Source organism: Phyllobates terribilis, unplaced genomic scaffold, assembly GCF_046119375.1.
Source record: "Phyllobates terribilis strain yellow unplaced genomic scaffold, ASM4611937v1 Scaffold_1__5_contigs__length_1240528914, whole genome shotgun sequence".
NCBI lineage: Eukaryota > Metazoa > Chordata > Amphibia > Anura > Dendrobatidae > Phyllobates > Phyllobates terribilis.
Genome location: NW_027362761.1, coordinates 270,888,135 through 270,906,471, shown reverse-complemented (window position 1 = coordinate 270,906,471; position 18,337 = coordinate 270,888,135). Strand labels below are relative to the sequence as shown.

Below are 18,337 nucleotides of genomic sequence, written 5' to 3'. Positions count from 1 at the left end.
AGTGAGCCGATTCCCTTGGCTGAGAAGCAATCCCACACATGAATGGTTTCAGGATGCTTTACAGTTGGCATGAGACAAGACTGGTGGTAGCGCTCACCTCTTCTTCTCCGAATAAGCTGGGGATTCATCAGAGAAAATGACTTTGCCCCAGTCCTCAGCAGTCCACTCCCTGTACCTTTTGCAGAATATCAGTCGGTCCCTGATGTTTTTTCTAGAGAGAAGTGGCTTCTTTGCTGCCCTCCTTGAAACCAGCCCTTGCTCAAAGAGTCTCCGCCTCACAGTGCGTGCAGAAGCACTCACACCAGCCTGCTGCCATTCCTGAGCAAGCTCGGCACTGCTGGTAGTCCGATCCCGCAGCTGAAACAGTTTTAAGATACGGTCCTGGCGCTTGCTGATCTTTCTTGGGCGCCCTGGAGCCTTTTTGACAACAATGGAAGCTCTCTCCTTGAAGTTCTTGATGATGCGATAGATTGTTGACTGAGGTGCAATCTTTGTAGCTGCGATACTCTTCCCTGTTAGGCCATTTTTGTGCAGTGCAATGATGGCTGCACGTGTTTCTTTAGAGATAACCATGGTTAACTGAAGAGAAACAATGATACCAAGAACCAGCCTCCTTTTAAAGTGTCCAGTGATGTCATTCTTACTTAATCATGACTGATTGATCGCCAGCCCTGTCCTCATCAACACCCACACCTGTGTTAATGGATCAATCACTAAAAAAATGTTAGCTGCTCCTTTTAAGGCAAGACTGCAATGATGTTGAAATGTGTTTTGGGGGTTAAAGTTCATTTTCTGGGCAAATATTGACTTTGCAAGTACAGTAATTGCTGTTAAGCTGATCACTCTTTGACATTCAGGAGTATATGCAAATTGCCATTACAAAAAATTAAGCAGTAAACTTTGGAAAAATTACTATTTGTCTCATTCTCAATACTTTTGGCCATGACTGTACACACACCTTTTCTGAAAAGCCACAGAGGCTGCAATAACCATTAAGCAAGAGACATAGCTAACCAAACAACACCATGAAGATCATGGAGATCTCCAAACAAGTCAGGGTTGGGTTGTAAAAAAATAACCCACTCTCTGATGATCCCCTGGAACACCATGAAATCCATTATCATCAAATGGAAAGAACATGGTACCATAACAAACCTGCCAAGAAAGGGAAGTCCACAAAAACTCTCAGCCCAGGCAAGGTGGGCATTAATCAGAGTGGCAGCACAGAGACCAAAGGTAACCCTGAAGGAGCTGCAGAGTTCCCAAGCAGAAAATGGAGTATCTGTCCATACGACCACAATAAGTCGAACACTCCATAGAGGTGGCCTTTAAGGAAGAGTGGGCAGAAAAAAAGCCTTTACTTACCCACAAAAATTGTAAGGCTCGTTTTGAGTTTGCCAAAAGACATGCGGGAGACTCCCCAAATATATGGAGGAAGGTGCTGTGATCAGATGAGAACAAAATTGAACTTTTTGGCCACCAAGGTAAACGCTATGTCTGGCGCAAAACCAACACAGCTCATCAACCCAAGAACACCATCCCCACAATAAAACATGGTGGTGGCAGTATCATGTGTGGATATTTTTCAGCAGCAGGGACAAGGAAAATGGTCTGAGTGGAGGGGAAGATAAGTAATCTTGAGCAAATCCTGTTTCAGTCTGTCAGTGATTTGAGACTGGGACGGAGGTTCACCTTACAAAAAGACAATGACCCAAAACATACTGCTAAAGAAACACTGGAGTGGCTTAAATGTAAATGTTTTGTGGTGGCCTAGTCAAAGCCCAGAATTCAATACAATTGAGAATCTGTGGTCAGACATGAAGATTGGTGTTCACCAGAGGAAACCATTTAACTTGAAAGAGCCAAATATCCCAATGGAAAGCTCATAGAGACTCATCCAAAGCGATTTTGAGCTGTAATTGCCGCAAAAGGAGGCGCTACAAAGTACTGACTTTAGGGAGGTGAATAGTTATGCATACTGAAGTTTTCGGTTATTTTGTTCTATTTGGCGTTTGCTTCACAGTAAAAAAGAAAATCAAATGTTCACAGTTGTAGGTATGTTCTGTACATGAATTGATGCAAACCCTTAAAAAAAATAAAAAAAATAAAATAAAATAAAAAAACACCCGAGAAAATCAAGGGTGTGAGGTAGCAAAATACGAAAAATGCCAAGGGGGTGAATACTTTCGCAAACCACTGTATACGGTCCGTGAAATAACCCCATTGGACCTGGCCTTAGGCTGGTTTGACACAAGCGTATTTTAGGGTTTCTATATTGACTGCAACAACCAGAACTTAGTCTTATATGGTACTCGATTGTAAATTTGGATCCAATAACCCACGGTCAGTCCAGGAATTGCAATTCCAATACGGACTGGGAAATGTGTGTCTGGACCTGGCCTTATAATGATGTCCACCTCCCACATGCAAAAGAGGTTGTGGGAAAATTAGGTGATTCGCTGTCGTGTTTTCAGGAGTCTTTGCATTATTCGGTTAACTTAATGAGGGATAGGAAATTTACCAGAGGAGAAAAGGAGTGCCATTGTAAACAAAACAATCATGCCCACGACCGTAATTCGTTCCCGAGTGCTATCCATAAAAAAACGGACAGCACTCAGACCAATGTTATTCAATGGAGCAGTGTAGATGATAGATTTTTTTTTTTTCATTGACCGAATCTGTGTGTGGAAGAAAAAAAAAATCTCAGCATGCACGAGTTTCATGAAACTCACCCATTCGAGGCCATGGGTGCCTGAAAGGAATCGGATCCCACACAGAGGCACATTATAGCATCGGATTTTTACGGATACATTGCAATTCTGAAGCATAGGAAACTGTAAATGATCCTGTAGATTATTAATAGCTGCTGTAAAAAAAAATTATTGTATGCAGACTACACACAGATGACAAGTGAGAAAAAACATTGTCTGAGTTTTCTGGCTGAAACTGTTAATTATATTCTACATGCTCATGTGAACCTACCCTAATGGTTAGTGGAAGGCAAGGTGAGGATTTTAACTACATGGGTGTGTTTTCCAGAAACAAGCAGCAGTGGATTTTGCCTAGTGAAAATTGCAAACTGCCGTTGTAGTGACCAGTACGCTGTAGTGCCCAGTACATTATGCCAAGCTTGTGCTTCTCGAGACATGCATCAGTAAATTTGGCAGGCTCTTATCGCTACAGAAATGCCAAAAATATGGACGCTAACTGCGGTCTTGGCACACTGTGGGGCTCACAAGGGAGGGGGGCATTTGGATTTGGGAGCACAGAATTTGCTGAATTTCTCTTGATGGGGCAAGGGCCATTTTGCTTTTCCAGAGCCTTTATGCTACTAGTAACGTGGAAGCCCAGTGAATAAACAATTATACAGTATAAATAGTTTTGAGGACTAGAATAAAGTTAACATGTAACCTCAAAAAATAAAATCTATGCTTTAAGTAATTTTAAAATACGGACTGACAGACAAATATCCAACCTAGAGGACACAGAGAGCCACGTCGGGTCACTCAAATCATATGCATACTTATATGGTGAGATCAGAACTCATGGATAAAATACTATGTCCAACTAACAAGTGCAAATAGCAATCTCACCCTTTGATTATCAGCAGAATTGGTGACCAGAGTGAACCCAGATCAATGGGTATTGAGTGTCCTCAGGATAAAGTGACTAAGTGCAAAAAAGTGACTAAGTGCAAAAAAACCCACACAACACATATATAGATAAGTCTACACATCCCTATCTGGGCTAATCAGGTCCTATGAGAAAGGCTACACAATATACCCTGCCTAGCAGCGGAGTTTGGTACCCTAGGTAAAGATGGCGATGTGGCGCCCCCCCTCCTCGGTGGCTCTCCCTCACTGGCCCTGCTTCTACGCTGCATCACAGTCTGTTGCAACCTCCACATATAAAGAAAGAAATAGATAAAGGAAGACTTATCTCAGATGAACATCAAGGATTGTAGATCCCATAAATAGCCTCAAAGGCAAGCCTCAATTGAGGCTTAGTATTTTATCCATGAGTTCTGATCTCACCATATAAGTATGCATAAGATTTGAGTGACCCGACGTGGCTCTCTGTGTCCTCTAGGTTGGATATTTGTCTGTCAGTCCGTATTCTAAAATTACTTTATATAACGTGGAATCCCCCTATATTTCTGTTAACAGATGACGGACCTAAGTGTGGACTTGCTTTTTTTGTGGATTGAGTCAAAGCTTTTATTGTGATCCAAAACGTTATGTAAAATGTTCCCATTTATCTTGTGCTCTTCGCTGAGCACTGATATTGGGGTTTCCATTTAAATAACAGAGTGACGTAATTCACTTGATCTCATAAATTTAATTTGTCTTTTTCTAACTTCACTTCACCAACTCAGACTATTTAATGCTGATGCATCAAACACACAGGTTGTACTGTAAGAAAATAGATAAAAAGCCAAGGGGGTGAATACTTTTGCAAACCACTGTATGTATAGTAGGAAACTGCTTGACAAACATTCTTAGAATATGTGCACTTGGCGTCTTTTAGACACCAGCGCATCCACAGCGTTTTCGGTGGAGAGTGCTGGTGGTAGTTTTTCTGATGCGGCCTTGCTATCGTTTTGGCAGCAGCAGATTTTTACCTTATACTTCCAAGCATATAGATCGTACGGTTTGAAAACGGAAGCAGCCCAAAGAATGAGCAGGTCACTTCTAAAAGTTTCAGGGTTTTCAAGCGGTTAAAAGACATGAAATAAGGGGACATATACATAACAATGTAGTTTTGACATTGCTGTGCATTTTATGGGTTGCTTTCACAGCTCTTTTTACCGCAGAATAAGTCTGAAAAAGACGCCGTGTGCACGTACCCTTATCTTTTATTCTTTTATCAGACCCAAACTGCCAAAATAGTAAAAGTGTCCAAAGTATCCGGCAGATGGATAATCAGAAATGAAGTCTAGACAGCTAAGTCAACAGAGATTGATGTAGTCACTTACACGTGACACCGTCACACTACAAATGAGGATAACGTACTGGAGTAAAACCACATTACAAAGTCTGACAGAACACATAAGGCATTCACAATGCAACTTCATGCCAAAGGCTACTAATTAACAAATAATCTCGGCATTATTCAAAGCAAACTTTTACTGTGCTGACTAAGACCACGTTCCCACAATGAGGTTTTGGTGAGTTTTTTACACTGCGTATTTTCGAAAAAATGCAAGTGACCTTATTTTACTTAATGGGTGCAGAAATGCTGCAGAAAATCAGCAACATCAAAAGCTCATTGTGTGAACATAGCCAAAGACTGGCTGTTTTGTCACAGTGCAGCATAGACAATATAGGCATCTAAGGCCACGTGCACACGCCGAGTATTCGGTATGTTTTTTACCTCAGTATTTGCCAAAAGCAGGAGTGGAACAAGCAAAGGTTTTGGCTTAAAAATACTGAGGTAAAAAACATACCAAATACTCAGCGTGCGCACGTGGCCTTAGTCACACCTCCTTGGTGGTTCTGTTCGGAGCCTTCAGCAGCAGCTCCATCAGAATACAAGTGGTTTCACGTAAAGCCATGCCACCATTTATATCAAATTTGACAAAAAAAAAAAAGTGTCTGCATACCACCATATAAAATTGGAGCCATATAGCGGGACAGCAAAGGAAATGTCTATTTGTCATGGTTTTTGTAGGGACTCTAAGCACAGAATGACTGTTCAAACCAAGTACAGGTGATCGGTGCACCCTCCCACCTACTTGTTTTCCATTGATCTTTGCCCATCTCTGGCTCTATAAAGCCAGAGCTGTCAATCAAAGAAGAGGGGGGGGCAGAGATAAAGAGAAAACAAGTAGGTGGGAAGGTGCACATAAATGTTTGGTCACACCACGTTGTACACAGCACCTGGTTTGAACTGTCACTCCGTGCTGACAATCTCTTTAAAGGGAACCATTTATTCCATTCAAACTGATCAAAGCACGCAAAAAGAATTTGAATCTGGCTCCATAATTGCAGCTTGAGAAGCCAGCCGGGGGACTATAAGGAGAAATTAGACAAATCAGATGCAGCTCCCGACCGGCTTCTCCCTACACAGCTCTAGTGCAGTGACAGGTCTATCCCACTTTACACTTGTGGGAGACTTGTCAATCCTCTGGGGCGATGCAGGGAGAGACCGGCCGGGGGCTCCGCTGCACTAGTCCGGCCTCTAGTGGTTTTTCAAACTATACTAAAGCATTTCAGAAAAAAAAATACCTATGTGCACGCGTGCATCCAGGCAGTGATATATGCTGCCTGCGATTTGGGCAGCACAAATCTAGTGACCGGCTTCCTTTAACTTCTGGAATGTATCACACCCTAAGAAAAATAACCTCTTTATGTAGATATAGAGACTCAAGAGGGTAAAGTATTGGACACAAAAATTGTATGGCCACTGTATTACCGATCCGCACCATACATATCTGCAACATAATGATGAGATAAAGGGGTTGTCCGGCCTTAGGCCACAATTTGTATACTTAGCAGGGATATAAGGATCAGGCAGCTGACTGCCCGATCCTTTTGTTCTCTGGGTGATAACCCTTTGGCACACTCCTCTAATGGCAGCTAATTTCCTTCTCCCCAATAACAACACATGCTTGGCCAAAGAGAAGTATGCAGGTGTATAGGGAGCTCATGAGAGGTAGCTGTTGGCCACACATGCAAATCTAATTTGTATGGCCATCTATACTATGCAGTCTATTCTATGAATATTCTGTCAAAATGTTCAGTAACTTCTAAAAGGTTGTTCACTGCTTTTATATTGCTTTACGATAAGTCAATACAAGATCGATACAAGGTTCGATACTTTGGACCCCCATCAATCAGCTGTTATTTCTGGGGGCTGGATGCCAGGAGCAACTTATCTGCCCCAATAGAAGACAACAGGTGCTGATAGGCAGTACCAGCAGCAGCCACTAAATAGTGTATGGCAGTGTTCTGCTGTGTACACTCGCCGGATGCGAATGTAGCACCCTGAGGATTCGGCTGCTACAGGGGTATTACACCTCAAGCCAGAGGTGTGGTATTCCACTCCCGGGTAAGGATGGAGTGTGGAACTGAGCTCAGTAGGCTGCATGCACTACACACATCCCATTTCCGGGGGACAGATCAATGGTACTCCCACTAGAGAAATGTGCAGGTACGACAGTGTCTGTCCCTGGCTGGAGTGGGAGGGGGGTGGAACATCCCAGTAGTGTAGGGGCAGATAGGGGGAGCAGTCTGGGTAATGCTAGGAGCTCATTGGGTGCTGGTCACCTGAGCTCACACATAGAGGGAGTATATAAGGTGGGAACCATCTTAGATCAGGGTCTTTTGTAGAGGTTTGGTCAGTCTGTCTGAGTGTAACCTGAGGAGCAGAGGAGGAGAGCAGCTCCAAGGCCAAGAGAGAGAGAGAGAGGAGAAAGAAGGACCCAGAGGGGGAGAAGAGAGAACTCCAAGAACCCAAGATTAGATCAGAGGGTGAAGAGTTGGCACAAGGGTACCGGATCCCAAGCTGGTGGAGGGCCCTAATCCTTAGCCAGAGACCGGAGGTCGTGGGCAGGATCTGCCACGACCACCCACTAAATCCACCCGGAAGGCAAACCAAGAATAGGGTCAGGGAACCCAGAGACAAGGGTTTACCAACAAGAGGCCCGAGGGAGCCGGACTTAGGTGGATCCCTGGTGGGGAAGGCCAGAGAGAAGGACAAGTCAGAAAGGGAGCTCAGGACCACGCTCCAGAATCACCTGGGGGTTGGCCGAGTCCAGGACCTGGTGGACGCAGCGCGGCTCGGGCGGTCACTCAAGGCCGGAGTGACCAGAACAGCAGCAGTAAGTAAAAACCCTGAACTGCACAGCCCGACTCTGAGTCTCATTACCATCCTCACTGCACCTCCACAACCACCATCCTCTGCAACTGACCCCCTGAGGCTATACCCCTCCCGTTGGGGGTTATACTACCCGAAGCTGCACACACACCACCAGCCTCAGCGGACCCTGCTGCAGCGGCGGCCCTAGTGACCGCAAATCAACGGGTGGCGTAGTCGACATAAAAGAACATCTAGTAACATCTATAAGGACTGCCACACACTGAGCTTGACACCCTGGGCACGGACCGGGTCACTGCCACTCGGAGACTACAACCCCCATCCGATCCGGCTCCGGGTATCCCCCCAAACAACACTGGCCCAGGGGGCGCGTCACGATAACAGCCAATTATGGGGGTGCCACGAGTTGGACCCCCACAGATCTTATATTAGATTACTTATATTAACAATAAGTTCTCAATATAAATGTACTGTGCAACTAATATAACTAGAATTCATTAATACGATTTTATTTTGTACGTCTCAGACAGGATTATGAGGCCTGTGCAAAAATAGAAATAAACAGTAACAAATTGGCAACATCGCATAAGACTAAGTAGTTCTGTTCAGGTACATGAAGTCCACCACATATGACTAGTCTTTGCCCATTCAGTTTCACAAAGCAGAAATACTTTAAGAGTGTCATGAATTAATAACAATTACATTGTTTTGTGCTGGTTTCTGAAATGATCCAAGTTTCCATTATTACTTTGGGGCAAAGATGCAGTAATGTATATGTAAAATCAAGGAATTGGTGCCTGGGAGCCATGGGAATATATTATATATACACACTGCTCAAAAAAATAAAGGGAACACTCAAAAAAACACATCCTAGATCTGAATGAATGAAATATTCTCATTGAATACTTTGTTCTGTACAAAGTTGAATGTGCTGACAACAAAATCACACAAAAATCATCAATGGAAATCAAATTTATTAACCAATGGAGGCCTGGATTTGGAGTCACCCCCAAAATTAAAGTGGAAAAACACACAACAGGCTGATCCAACTTTGATGTAATGTCCTTAAAACAAGTAAAAAATGAGGATCAGTATTGTGTGTGGCCTCCACGTGCCTGTATGACCTCCCTACAACGCCTGGCCATGCTCCTGATGAGGTTGAGGATAGTCTCCTGTGGGATCTCCTCCCAGACCTGGACTAAAGCATCCGCCAACTCCTGGACAGTCTGTGGTGCAACGTGACATTTGTGGATGGAGAGAGACATGATGTCCCAGATGTGCTCAATCGCATTCAGGTCTGGGGAACGGGCAGGCCAGTCCATAGCTTCAATGCCTTCATCTTGCAGAAACGCCCTATTTTTGTGTCCAGCCAGGTACAACTAGGCAGCTGGGGGCTGGAATCCGCAGCGCAGGGAGGCCCAAGCTTTCTGCCCCCCCCCCAGCTGCAAATTGCAATCCGCAGCCACCCCAGAAAACGGCACGTTCATAGAAGCGGCATCTTCTGGCGCTGTACCCAACTCATCCAGGGCCCTGGTGCGGTGGCTCACTGGGTAATAAAGGGGTTAGGGTCAGCTTGGTATTATCAGCTGGCCCTAAGCCCGAAATTCATGGGGTCACACCAATATTAGACATGTCCGCCATGAATTTCTAGTAAAGTATTTAAAAAAAACACAACACCCAGAATAAAGTCCTTTAATTAAAATAAACACACAATTTTTTAATGTTCTAAATTAAACCATACTTGCCATCACGCCCATTCCAGCTGAAGCCAATGTCTTCTGCAATAAAAGTAAAATAATACACTGTGTGCAGAATTATTAGGCAAGTTGTATTTTAGAGGATTATTTTTATTATTGATCAACAACTATGTTCTCAATCAACCCAAAAGACTCATAAATATCCAAGCTTAATATTTTTGGAAGTTGGAGTGTTTTTTTTTTAGATTTGGCTATCTTAGGAGGATATCTGTTTGTGCAGGTAACTATTACTGTGCAGAAATATTAGGCAACTTAATAAAAACCAAATATAATCCCATCTCACTTGCTTATTTTCACCAGGTAAACCAATATCCGTGCACAAAATTTAGAAATAAACATTTCTGACATGCAAAAACAAAAAAAATTAGTGATCAATCAATATAGCCACCTTTCCTTATGATGACACTTAACAGCCTTCCATCCATAGATTCTGTCAGTAGCTTGATCTGTTTTCGATCAACATTGCGTGCAGCAGGCACCACAGCCTCCCAGACACTGTTTCGAGAGGTGTACTGTTTTCCCTCCCTGTAGATCTCACATTTTATGATGGACCACAGGTTCTCTATGGGGTTCAGATCAGGTGAACAAGGGGGCCATGTCATTATTTTTTCTTCTTTTAGACCTTTACTGTCCAGCCACACTGTGGAGTAGTTGGATGCATGTGATGGAGCATTGTCCTGCATGAAAATCATGTTTTTTTTGAATGATACGGACTTCTTCCTGTACCACTGCTTGAAGAAGTTGTCTTCCAGAAACTGGCAGTAGGTCTGGGAGTTGAGCTTCACTCCATCCTCAACCCGAAAAGGTCACACAAGTTCATTTTTGATGATACCAGCACATAACAGTACCCCACCTCCACCTTGCTGGCGTCTGAGTCGGAGTGGAGCTCTCTGCCCTTTATTGATCCAGCCTCTGGCCCATCCATCTGGCCCATCAAGAGTCACTCTCATTTCATCAGTCCATAAAACCTTTGAAAAATCAGTCTTAAGATATTTCTTGACCCATTCTTGACGTTTTATCTTATGTTTCTTGTTCAAAGGTGGTCGTTTTTCAGCTTTCCTTACCTTGGCCATGTCCCTGAGTATCGCACACCTTGTGCTTTTTGATACTCCAGTAACGTTGCAGCTCTGAAATATGGCAAAACTGGTGGCGAATGGCATCTTGGCAGCTTCACGCTTGATTTTCCTCAATTCATGGACATTTATTTTGTGCCTTTTTTGGCCAACACGCTTCTTGCGACCCTGTTGGCTATTTGCCATGAAACGCTTGATTGTTCGGAGATCATCACGCTTCAAAAGTTTGGAAATTTCAAGACTGCTGCATCCCTCTGCAAGACATCTCACAATTTTGGACTTTTCAGAGCCCGTCAAATCTCTCTTCTGACCCATTTTGCCAAAGGAAAGGAAGTTGCCTAATAATTAAGCATGCCTTATATAGGGTGTTGATGTCATTAGTCAACACCCCTCCTCGTTACAGAGATGCACATCACCAGATTTACTTAATTAGTAGTTGGCTCTCAAGCCTATGCAGCTTGGAGTAGGACAACATGTATAAAAAGTATCAAAGTGATCAAAATACGCATTTGCCTAATAATTCTGCAAGCGGTGTAAAGCAACCTCATCCTTACCTTTCCATGGTTCCCAGGACAGCTTCAGCTCTGCTACATTCACATGACAGGCTGGATCGCAGCCGAAAGCAGCCATCCAGCTTGCCATGCCGCAGACACTGAGAAGCGCAGGCATGCTTGCGCTCCTCAGTGTCTGGCTGTGACGGCATCCAGATGAGCCGACTTCATGTCCAATGAACTCAGCTCACCTCATGCACGTCACTGACAGCGTGGGAGAATTCTCCTGCGCTCAGCGCTTGAGCAGGAGACTTCTCTCACGCTCACCGCAAGCGCAGGAGAATTCTCCCACGCTGTCAGTGACTTGCATGAGGTGAGCTGAGTTCATTGGACATGACCTCGGCTCATCTTTATGCCATCACAGCCAGACACTGAGGAGCGCAAGCATGCCTGCGCTTCTCAGTGTCTGCGGCATGGCAAGCTGGATGGCAGCTTTCGGCTGCAATCCAGCCTGTCATGTGAATGTAGCAGAGCTGGAGCCGTCCTGGGAACCATGGAAAGGTAAGGATGAGGTTGGTTTATTATTTTACTTTTATTGCAGAAGACATTGGCTTCAGCTGGAATGGGCGTGATGGTAAGTATGGTTTAATTTAGAACATTAAAGAATTGTGTGTTTATTTAAATTAAAGGACTTTATTCTGGGTGTTTGTGTGTTTTTTTAACTTTGACTATGGGGTTAGTAATGGGGGTGTCTTATAGACGCCTCTCCATTACTAACCTGGGCTTGATGTCAGCTGGCATTATAAGCTGACATCAACCCCAGCCCTATTACCTCACTGCCACCGCTACAGGGCAGAGGGAAGAGCGAGGCTAAGCGCCAGAATTGGCGCATCCTATGGATGCGCCATTTCTGGGGCAGCTGACGGCTGGTGTTTCTAGCCTGGGAGGGGGCCAATATTCATGGCACCCTTCCTGGGCTATTAATATCAGCCCCCAGCTGTCTGCCTAGCCTTTGCTAGCTATTAAAATAGGGGGGACCCCACGTCATTTTTTTGGGGAGTCCCCATTTTAATAGCTGGTAAAGGCTAGGTATTCAGCTGGGGGCTGATATTAGTAGCCTGGGAAGCTTCGTGGGTATTACCCCCTTCCCAGGCTTCAAACATTTGCCCCAGCCATCTGCTTAACCTCCGCTAGAGACTAAAATTACAGGGAACCCCACGCCAATTTTTTTTTTAAATAAATCCTTTATTTTAACACTAAATGACAAGTACAGTAAGCAACACTGTCACTGTACTTCATATATATGTGACTGACATGTTTCTATCTATCTAATCTATGTGTGAAGCTCTATTCTTTCTGTTCTAAATTGTCGAGTACCGGTGTACCGATTTGGGCAATCACTAATGCCACAACCACCATGGCTGTGACATTACAGTAAGTGGCAGACAATCCCTGCATGATTGGTGCTCTAAATAGCGCCAAACATGCAGGATGGGGACCCGAGCTCCCGCCCGAGCATCTTGAAAGTACTCGGCGAGCTCTGAGCATCTCGAGTACTGAGATGCTTGGGCGCGTACCGACCAGTGGCGAGCATGCTCGCTCATCACTAGTTATCATTCATATTCTCTGAAACAAGGCCAAGAAAGGAAATTATATATTTTTCATTCCCATGGCTCCCAGGCACCACTTCCTGGATTTTACAGAAGAACAGAATAGCTGGAGACAGAAGTTCTTATGACGCACATACCACACAGCTGATATTCAGTGTCCATCATGTCCCTCACTGGTTATAATACAACTTAGCAATTTGTCCATGACTTATGCGCTTAACTGAATTTCTGGATTCACATTCAAGTTTCTCTGGTGTCAGGGAGAAAAAAAAAAATCTAGTCTAGGATACAATAAGCACAAAAACAAACATGTTTCATACTTGTAATAGCATGCGTTTTAATTTGCTCTGTATACTGCAATGTTGTAAGCAAAATCATGCCCTCGAAGACGGTGTTTATATGCAGGTTGCATATTTATTTATTTCAATGCTATTACTTAATATTGAAATTGGACAGACAATCAGCAAATTTGGCTTTCAGTACCATCTTTATGCTGATGACACACAACTATACACCTCATCCCCTGACCTTACCCCCACTGTACTACAGAACACCAGTGACTGGCCGCAATTTCTAAAATCATGTCCGCTCTCTATCTGAAACTCAACCTCTCAAAAACTGAACTTCTTCTGTTCCCGCCGTCTACTCACCTCTCCAAATCTGACATCTCTCTCTCCGTGTGTGGCACCACAATTATGCCGAGCAAGCAGGCGCGTTGTCTGGGTGTTGAATTTGACACCAATCTTTCCTTCACCTTCCTTATACAATCTCCTGCCCGCTTTTGTTTGTTGCACCTGAAGAACATCTCTAGAATCCGCCCCTTTCTCACCTTGGAAACAACAAAAACCCTCACTGTTGCCCTGATCCACTCCCGCCTTGACTACTGTAACTCTCTCTTAATTGGCCTCCCCCTCACTCGACTTTCCCCCCTCCAGTCCATCCTTAATGCTGCAGCCAGGGTCATCTATCTGGCTAATCGTTACTCAGACGCTTCCGCTCTGTGCCAGTCATTGCACTGGCTGCCCATACATTATAGGATCCAATTTAAATTGCTTGTTCTCACCCACAAAGATCTCCACAGTGGGGCACCCCCCTACATCTCTTCCCTCATCTCTGTTTATCAGCCTACCCGTTTTCTACGCTCTGCAAGCGACTTTCGACTAACATCCGCACTAATCCGTACCTCCCACTCCCGGCTTCAAGACTTCTCCCGAGCTGCACCTATTCTTTGGAATGCTCTACCCCAAGAAATTAGGATGAACCACAACTTACACAGTTTTAGGCGCTCCCTAAAAACACATCTGTTTAAGGCGGCCTATCACGTTCCCTAATCAAAGTCCTTTTATATTCTTATAGCCCATTCCTTATTTCTCCAAACATAAGTCTCCACCGAACCAAAAAGCACTACAGATACTAGCTGGTGATAAGCTCATGCAGCCTTTATCTATCCCTCATCCCCTCAAGATGGCTGGACCATCCTTGTAAATAAGCCCCTGTACTGTGTCACCCCCACCTCATTGTAGATTGTAAGCTCTTAGGAGCAGGGTCGTCATTATTTTTGCTGTAATTATTGTATTATCTTTAGTTATGTTACTTATGACTGTTGTACATGAACCTTTGAATTGTTAAGCGCTGCGGAATATGTTGGCGCTATATAAATAAAGATTATTATTATTATTGAAAAGAACATCTGATGGTGACAACTAGCCAGAAATAAGATGCCCGAGAGCATTTGTCTTGTCCAAGCAGAACAATAGGATCCTTTTTTTTTTTTTTTTAAAGGAATCAGTCCCCAGGTTTTTAGTGTGTAATCTGAGAGCAGCAGGATGTAGGGTCAGAGACCCTGATTCTAGCGATGTGTCACTTACTGGCGGTTTGATAAAAATCACAGTTTTAACTGCTGCCAATCTACCTGCTGAGCTCTGTATAACCCGCCCACATCAATGGTTTGCACCTGTGTACACTGTGCATAGGCATTAAGCTGCCAATTTGTGGTGAGGATGGGTCTATACAGAGCTCATGAATATGGAGGATTACATGGCAACAGGTTTAATAGTCCTCTAATGATATCCTGCTGATAAAACAGGTTTGTTTTTTTTCACAGATACAGCAAGCAGCCTAAAGTGACATATCACTGGAATCAGCATCTGTCTCTACATCATGCTGCTCTCAGATTAGGTAGCAAAACATGTTGGCAGATTCCCTTTTATAGAATTGGGGCTGTATTAGTATACTGGGAAAACAAATGCCAAAAGGAGCCTAACTGATAGATGTGTGTGCATTATCTACAATATGCTCAGCCCCTATGGATTCTGTTCTTTTTCCTCATTAGAGGCGTTGTTCATTTAAAAACAAAAAAGGCAAATTCTTGTAACTTACATTGTATAATGCCCCCATTGATTTACACCTTTTAACTAAGTATTTTTGTAAATACCTTCGGCTTCCATATGTGCCTGTGAGAGGCGCTATAGCTGACCGCGGCTTCAGCCGCCACTGATGTCACGTCAACTTCCGGACTTCCTGGATTCCCCCCTAGGTGACCCTAATTATGGGCGGTGTTTCACCGCACGTCACAGCCCAGTATACAGGGCGCGCTTTCCCACAAGCTGCGACGTCGCTAATAGATGGGGGCATTATACAATGTAGTGGACACGGACACTCCAGTGCCACCTTCCCATGTTCCCTCCAATTCTTTGTTGGCAAGGCTGCAGTGGTGACATCCAGTCTACAAAGCATGACCCCTGCAGTCAGTCGTGGTCTCAGTAATGCAGAGTAGAGTGACATAAGACCGCTGAGGCCAGTGATTGACCGCAGCTGCCACGTGTTGTAGATGGAAAATCAGGCCTCGGAATATGAATGGAACAAAGCTGCAATACACAGGATAGCCACACTAGGATGTACGTTTACATTAGAAGCAGCTGTATGGAATGGGCAAAGTATAGAATTGAGACCACTCCATTTGCAGCAGGTGTTGGCTGCGTCATACAGCCGTAACCTGCCTCTAACAGCAGTGATCAAAGCTAGATGTGTATGTGACCCCATAGATGCCGATGGGTTAACCTGCAAGCCGGAGACCTACTGAAGGCCCCCACCATCTTTAGGCTGGGCTTCACAGATTTCTTATTTTTGCTATATACTGCAATACTAGAGTATATAGTAGAAGGGATCACATATTCAAAGTCCCCTAAAGCGGCAATAAAAAAAAAATGTGTTAAAAAAAAATAAATTAAAAAATATAAAAGTTTAATCACCCACCTATTCCCAATTTAAATATAAAAAATAAACATTTAATATCACTATGTCCACAAAGTTTAATGTTTAATCTATGAAAAACTACATTTAATCAACATTTATGATAAAAGCCCAATAAAAAGAAAAAAAAACACCTGAATTGGCATTATTCGGTAAGCTAACATCTCATTAAAAAATGGAATAAAAAGCTATCAAAACATAATAAGTAACAAAAAAAAAAACAACAACTATAGCTTGTCACAAAAAATGCCCTCGCATAGCTCCAACAATGGAAAAATAACAGATCTGGGACTTGGAAACAGGTGACACGGACCAATTGGTTTTTCTTTCTTTACAAAGTTCTGTTTTTGTTTTTTTTAACTACTAACAACATAAAACCAGACAGTCGTGCTGCCCTGGACAATAATTGCCAGGTTACTTTGATCGAACAATAAGCCGTAAAAACAAAAAACTCTATAACCCGAATTGTGATTGATTTTTTTCCACTGGATTTTTCTCTCCAGTTTTTTAGTACATTATATGGTGTCATTCAAAACAGCAACTCGGCTCGCAAAAAGAAGCAAGCTTTCATACAGCCATGAGGATGGGAAAATAAATACGTTATGGTTTTTGGAAGAAGGTGGGGAAAAAACTAAAGTGCAAAAGTGAAAATGGGGTCCATCGGTAAGGGGTTAACAGCTGCTCGGAGCGGTGCCAGGATTCGGACCACCACCGAGCTGATACTAAAAGGATAGACAGTTACTCTCCATTGTGTAACAGGGGGCACATGTCGCTCAGAGGGTCCCTGGGCATACGTCTGGCTGGCACAAGGCTGCGAGCATGGCAGACATTTTCTTCAGGTACAGAACGCCAGTGCACAGTGTGGTTTCAGCCATACTGGTGTACGCTGGATCTCCTCTCGTACTTGGTGGTGACATCCACAGCACAGGTAGAGATCAGCTCCTTCACCGATCGGAAAAGTTCCAAAAACTTCTGAAATACAGTCATATGAAAAAGTTTGGGCAGAAGCCAATTTATTTTTGGAAGAAGGTCCTGTGGACTGATGAAACCAAGATTGAGTTGTTTGGTCATACAAAAAGGCGTTATGCATGGCGGCAAAAAAACACAACATTCCAAGAAAAACACTTGCTACCCACAGTAAAATTTGGTGGAGGTTCCATCATGCTTTGGGGCTGTGTGGCCAATGCCGGCACCGGGAATCTTGTTCAAGTTGAGGGACGCATGGATTCCACTCAGTATCAGCAGATTCTTGACAATAATGTTCAAGAATCAGTGATAAAGTTGAAGTTACGCAGGGGATGGATCTTTCAGCAAGACAATGATCCAAAACACCGCTCCAAATCTACTCAGGCATTCATGCAGAGGAACAATTACAATGTTCTGGAATGGCCATCCCAGTCCCCAGACCTGAATATCATTGAACATCTGTGGGATCATTTGAAGAGGGCTGTCCATGCTCAGCGACCATCAAACTTTACTGAACTGGAATTATTTTGTAAAGAGGAATGGTCAAAAATACCTTCATCCTTCATCCAGGAACTCATTAAAAGCTACAGGAAGCGACTAGAGGCTGTTATTTTTGCAAAAGGAGGATCTACTAAATATTAATGTCACTTTTCTGGTGAGGTGCCCATACTTATGCACCTGTCAAATTTTGTTTGAATGCAGATTGCACATTTTCTGTTAGCACAATAAACCTCATTTCAAGGCAGAAACATTACTGTGTCCAACAGTTATTACATATATCAAACTGAAATAGCTGTTGCAAAAACACCAATTTTTATAAAACATTAAGCTTTAGATTAATAGGGTGCCCAAACTTTTTCATATGACTGTAAAGGTGTAGAAGTACAGAGGGGCGAGGCTGGCGTGCTGCACATACAGGTTGGGTGAAGCTCTGAGAACAGGGTCCTGCCAGGAATGGTTTACCCGCAGGCTCGCTCCTCAGTGCCACAATTCCCTAAATACAGGCCTCTGTGTGATCGGCTGGCACAAGTGTGCCAAAGGTCACGGTGTCCCATGGCGGAGCATGTACTGGGGTGGCCCCTGCTGGGAATAGCAGGTGATCGGAGCACAAGTAAAAATAGATCCATAGCACCCATCAGATCACATGGACAGGGTGCAGAGCAGTGGTCAGACATGGACTGGGGCACACTGGTCTCTCAGTGATCTGATGCCCAGGAGGAGCCATGCCCCACTACTGCCATGAAAGGAACTATAGAAACAATACAAGTGCACAGACCCTGATTCCACAGGACAAGTGCACACCATCTAATAGGAGCGTAGCATCCAGCCTCTAGCACAGCAAGCAGTGGCACTGACCAGGTGCACTCCCT

The 18,337-nt window shown here is 43.9% G+C and overlaps 1 protein-coding gene across 2 annotated transcripts in view; it reads right to left on the bottom strand.

Moving 5' to 3' along the window:
* ACACB (acetyl-CoA carboxylase beta) overlaps positions 1 to 18,337 on the bottom strand; it is a 162,948-nt gene that overhangs the window by 144,424 nt on the left and 187 nt on the right. The window lies entirely within an intron of this gene.